The 6,290-nt window shown below is 40.6% G+C and overlaps 1 pseudogene; it reads left to right on the forward strand.

Annotated features, from left to right (window-relative positions):
• The first annotated feature begins 3,400 nt into the window (after positions 1-3,400).
• LOC128561904 (dihydrolipoyllysine-residue acetyltransferase component of pyruvate dehydrogenase complex, mitochondrial-like) lies at positions 3,401-4,675 on the forward strand (annotated as a pseudogene).
• The last annotated feature ends 1,615 nt before the right edge of the window (positions 4,676-6,290 follow it).

Below are 6,290 nucleotides of genomic sequence, written 5' to 3' on the forward strand. Positions count from 1 at the left end.
TTTTTCACTTCCATTTTAGGGGGGAAAAAAACTAAGAAAGGAGAGAAAGAGGAAGGAAGAAGAAAGGAAGGAAGGGAGGGGAAGAAGAAAGGGAAGGAAGAAGAAAGATAGAGAAAGAGGAAGGAAGGAGAACGGAAGACAGGGCATAATTATGTGCTTCCCGGTTTGAAAGCAATCCTTTCATCCTATGAAAATAAAAATAAAGCTGTGCTTCTCTTACCTTCTGTTAGTAGACCAAGTACCTATAAAAGCAGTTCCTTTGGTCGTGAATGCTATTTAGTTGTGTGTTTTGTTAGAACCTCTTTTTCACCAAACAAAATAAGATCTGACCCTTTTCCAGAAGTCGAGAGAGGCAGCACGGCAAATATCTACCTTCTCAGATTGGATTCTTGGACCCATTGTTTACAGTGGCTATTTCAGCCTGCTGGAGCCCATCACTGGAGGAGATAAATCTCTTTTCTTTGCAAACATGCACTGGAACATGAGCTTTGTGATGGCTATTGGTTTGTCCTTTAAAATAACAAACTTGTTTGTAAAAATGCTATTTTTGATTCAGTACAGTCACCCAAGATATGGTCCTGTCGTGTTTTCTATCTGTCGCCAACAATTTCATTGTATTTTATAATGGCATCAGCGCACCAGTTATTGCTTAACCCAGTTTGATCTTGAACAAGTTGGCAGTATTGTCAATTACTGGCTTAACCTTATTCTTCCACTTCACCCTCCTTTCACCTTCATTCAAAGGAGCCTAATGTAATTTTATTTCAATTGAAGACACTGAAGCTTTCGAAGAGAGCCCATTAAAATGCTCCTATTCAACCTAAACCCTTGACCCCTCTTACCTCTCGGTCTTTTATCACCCTCCACTCCTCATCCTTGTTCCCCATATCCATAACAGCTACCAGTGTAACAGAAGTGTGCACCTTCTATTTCATTTCATCCTTTTAAGAGCTTTCTCACAGACTTACTTAATCAAGACTATTGATTCTAACTAACAAAACCTTCAAACAAGCATAAGCAAAGGGGACTTTATTGGACAAAGGTATCTCCCAAAACTCAAGGGCAAGAGATGAAGAGCCTGGAGCCTGAACGGAGACCAGGCAAAGAAACCAATAACCTTGGTCACCACCCTTTCTCTGTTCCCCTCTGTCTGTACACAGCCTTCTTCATCCATCTCTCTCTTCACACCTGACTTGATGGAGTCCAGCTGCACATGGTCCTCAGCCACCTCATCTTCAGGTCACAAAACTAACTCGTAATTTGTAAATCCAATTCCAAAATCTGAGAAGTGAAAACTTGATTGGCCCATGTCGGGTCAGCTATTCATCTTATTCTTTTGACTGTGATCAAGGATTTTTTTTTTTTTCCATAGAGAGAGTCTCACTTTATTACCCTCAGTAGAGTGCTATGGCATCACAGCTCACAGCAACCTCCAACTCCTGGGCTTAAGCGATTCTCTTGCCTCAGCCTCCCAAGTAGCTTGGACTACAGGCGCCCACCACAATGCCCAGCTATTTTGTTGTTGTGGTGGTGGTTGCAATTTGGCTGGGGCCGAGTTTGAACCCACCACCCTCGGTGTATGGGGCCAGTGCCCTACCCACGGAGTCACAGGTGCCGCCCCATGATCAAGAATTTAAAGTCACATAGTGCAAACATTTCTACTCTAGTTCTGTCTTGAAAGCAAAGGGAAAAAGCTTATCAGAAAAAAATATATATAGGTGCTAAAACAATCCCCCAAATGTTCCCACAACCAGGAATAGATTTTGTTGAACTAGCCCCATTTTAAGTGTGTGAAAACTGAAGGACATTTTATATAGTGGCTTTGTCTTAAAATACTGGGATTTGAGCCTCTGCTCTGGCACTAACAAGAGTTTTTAACTAAGACAATTCAAAGTCACTTCCTGCTACATAATTTACAAGGTCCTTTCCAGCATTAAATATGGTAATGCTGTGTTCCTGTGAGAGTATTTTATGACCTAATAATCTTAGCTAACTTTCTCTCAAAGTTACTCTGGGCTGGGCACTATTCTGAAAGCTTTACAGGCTGTTAACTATAATGCAGTGATGATACTAACTACCCACAGTTAGCTTAGACTGTACAGTCCCCCACAGGGCTGGCCTCCCTTCAGACGCCAGTGGCAAGCTCAGGGGTTCCAAAGCCTCCTCACTTCTCACCAAGTAGACACAATTTTAGTTCCCACTACCCACTGAGGTTTGGTAATCCTCCAAAACAGTTCACAAAACAGAGGAAGCCATCATACATAAGATGATACTTTTATTATACAAAATACAAATCAAGACCAGCCAAAAGAAGAGACACGTAGGACAAGGTCTGGGAGGGTCCTAAACATGAAGCTTCCAAGTGATCAGAATGTACCACCCTCCTGACACATCAGTATGTAAATATCAACCAGGGAAGCTCAGCCGAGTTTTGGGTACCCACAGTTTTCATTGGGGTTTCATTACATAAACATGGTTGATTGATTGATTAAATCCTTGGCCACATGCCCTTCTCCCCTCCCCACTCCACTTCTAATTATGTGGTTGGTCTACAGCGTGAATCCCCCATCCTGAAACAGGCTGTGGGCCCATCACGAGTCACCTTGTTAGTGCAAACCCAGGTGTGGTCCAAAGGGCCCACCAGGAATAACACACACATTCTTATCACTCAAGAAATTCCAAGGGTTTAGAGACTCTCAGGAACCAGGGGCAAAGGGCAGCTAAATTCTTTATTATACGACATTAATTTATTTAATTCTCATAACAACCCTTTGAAGTGTGAACAATTTTTTTTTTTACAATTATATAGGACAGAAAATGGTTAAGTAACTTCTCCAAAGTTCACACAGCTATCAGATGGACAGAGAATTTGACTTCAAGTGTTTTTAAATGATATATACTTCTCCTTGAGTAATTTGGCCCTTGCTGAGAAATCTAATCAAGAAACTACAAGCCCCAAGTCATAAATAATAATTCTGTGATTTACCATATCATACTTTCCTACTTAAAGATAATGACATTCAAATTTTTATGTTTTCAAAAGAAAAATGTAGTGCTGTTTGTCATCTTTTTTCCTTTAAAAACAAAAACAACTAAGTCATAAATATTTGGAAAATGTGAAGACTTGATAGCTTCACAGCCATTATCTTCCAAGTGATAAAGAACAAATGATGTGATCAAATGTTAAGAAAGAATGTGGTAGACACCTTTATAACTGCTATGGTATTGGTATTGATCAGACTAATTAATTCTAGTTGCTCTAATAAATAGCCACAAATCTCAGCAGATTAACACAGCACAGGTTTATTTTATACTCATATAGAGCCCAGGGAAGCCTGGGAAGCCCTGCAGGGTAGCATTCTTCCCGTCAAAATTCAGGGGTTCTGGTTCCTTTCTTTACATGACCAAGTCATCCTGGAGCTCTTTACTTCCAGGACCACAAATGAAAGTGCAAGAGAGAGCACCCAGAGAGTGGCTGAAACTCTGGGATTATGCCAGGAACCACATACTGCTGCAGCTTTGGGGACTGCCCAGTCACCACTGTTACAGTCTCCCCCTGCATCAGAAGGTTCCATTGCCTTCTCTTTCCCCCACAATGCAGGCAGGCACCATAGCCCATTGGGAAAAAAAAGAAGGGGGAAAAAAATCAAGGAAGGTGATTTAACTGCAAAGGTTGAAACTGATAAGGCCACCATTGGATTGGAGAGCCTGGAGGAGTGTTATATGGCAAGGATACTTGTTGCCGAAGATACCAGAGATGTTCCAGTTGGAGTAATTGTATCACAGTTGCAAACCCTAAGGATATTGAGGCCTTTAAAAATTATACATTGGATTCCTCAGCAGCACCTACCCCGTTGAGCAGCCCCAGCACCAACTCTGACTGCTGCTTCAACAACTACACCTTCTGCTCAGGCTCCTGGTATCTTATATTCCACGCATAAGCATGTAATTCTTCCTGCCCTTTCTCCCACTGTGACCATGCACAGTTCATAGATGGAGGAAAAAAAGTGGGTGAGAAGCTAAGTGAAGGACACTTATTGGCAGAGATAGAGACTGACAAAGCCCTTATAGGTACAGGAAGAAGGTTGTCTAGCAAAAATCTTGGTCCCTGAAGCATAAGAGATGTTCCTCTAGGAACTCCACCTTGTATCATTGTAGAAAAAGAGACAAATAGAGCAGCATTTGCTGACTATGGGCCAACTGAAGTAACAGATTTAAAACCATAAGCACCACCTACTTCACGCCCAGGGACCACTGTTCCTCCACCTCCCCAACCTTTAGCCCCTACTCCTTCCGCCTCCTGCCCAGCTACTCCTGCTGGACCTAAGGGAAGGGTATTTGTTAGCCCTCTTGCAAAGAAGTTGGCAGCAGAGAAAGGGATTAACCTTACATAAGTGAAAAGGACAGGACCAGATGGCAGAATTATGAAAAAGAACTTTGACTCTTTTGTGTCTGCTAAAGCTGCTCTGGCCCAGCAGCTGCTATGCCTCTTCCAGGTCTAGGAGTAGCACCAGTTCCTGCTGGAGTCTTCACAGTCATCCCAATCAGCAACAATTGTTGAGTTATTGCACAGTGATTAATGCAATCAAAGTAAACCATACCTCAAGATCACCCTTCTATTGATGTAAATATGGGAGAAGTTTTGTTGGTAGAGAAAGAACTTAATAAGATATAAGGTGGGAAGGAGGGAGCAAACGAATATTTGGTAACTAATAGGCAGATGGTGATAGGGACTATTAATGATGCTGAATGACATCTGTGTGTTGCATTTCCATTTTCCAGCCTCCCTTGTAGCTAAGTTGTCCATACACCAAGCCCTAAGTCCTGTCCTGGGGATTATATTCTGAGCACCAACACCCCACACCCCAAGACCAATGCTGTCTCCAGAGTGACCTCTCCAAGAGTAGTGTGGTGTTAATATCAGCCACCAAGACAAAATTTTTGAGAAATGATGTTCCCTTTAGTAGCAAAAGCAGAGCCAGCTATTAAACAGCCAGAACACTACAGCAACTGAATACATGACCATTTCTCTTTTAACACATTCTTTGTTCTCCTTTTCTAAAAGCTGTAGATGTGTATTTAGTTTGATTATCTGTCATCTTAATGAAGCTATATCTACAACAGTCACGTCATCTGACAGTCCTTCAACTGTTGTATCTATATTCTAAATGTCATAATTGACATTGTCATGATGATTAGAAGTGATGACAGCAGACCCACCATGCAACACAGGTATAGAATTATTTCCAACCAGCTGTCCATTTTGGTGAAAAGTACTTTCACTCAGGAACACTTTATTTGCAGCCAGCAACTGCACAGATTTATTTTGAGGGGTTAGAAGAGCTCTTTGTAAATCCAGGAAATTTAGTGGTCTTTCATTTACCATAAGTATATGGGGTAGTGATTTTAGTGCTAGAGGTTTAAAGGGAATTAATTGATAAGGTCAAGATCTACTGGTCTTGAAAATGAAATGTCTTCATTATTTCCTGTTAGACCAATCCTCCCTGGAACCTGCATTATCATGCTGGCATCTGAAACTCCTTAGACTCCTTATTCCAGATCAATATTTGGTGGTGCTACTTTTACTTTTTCAGGACCCTCATTCACTGACCAGTACCTCTGGAGTGTTACATTTCATACTGAATTTCACCAATTTCTACCATTTCAGCAGCACTGGAAGGAGAAATGTTGCCTCACTCGCCCTTCCTAGGGGTGTGACCTGCTTGTTCTTTTATGCATTTTAATACAGTAAACACACACCAACAATAACTACTAACATACTGTATCCCATAATTCACTTTACTTTACAGTGTCAAAATACCAATTTGTAATTTTTGAACATTTAAGGAGTATGAAAGTATGAAAAGCTATGTGAGTAGTAAAAGATACTCTCTTCTGATAAGCAATTGTAAACTTTTTAAACATAAGAATAATCCACTCTTGACGTGTTATTAATTGGGGTTTTATCAGTCAATTTTATTTAGCTTAGTTTTCCATATAAATCTTCATTATTTCTTATGCCAAGTAAGTACCACTCATTGCTTTTCTAAAGGGCAGCTATTTGAGAGAAGTGGTTAATAGGAAACCAACTATCCAGTCAGGATTTTTTATAGATTAACAGGGAAGAGTTTCAATAAAGATAAGCTTCAAAGGTCAGGATTTTCTATAGATTAACGGGGAAGAGTTTCAATAAAGATAAGTATCAAAGCGCCCAAAATACTATGTGCTTTCTATAAATATTAGGAATCTCCATGATCATAATAACAATGTTGGTGTTTTTGTTCCTTTTC

Source organism: Nycticebus coucang, chromosome 12, assembly GCF_027406575.1.
Source record: "Nycticebus coucang isolate mNycCou1 chromosome 12, mNycCou1.pri, whole genome shotgun sequence".
Classification (NCBI taxonomy): Eukaryota; Metazoa; Chordata; class Mammalia; order Primates; family Lorisidae; genus Nycticebus; species Nycticebus coucang.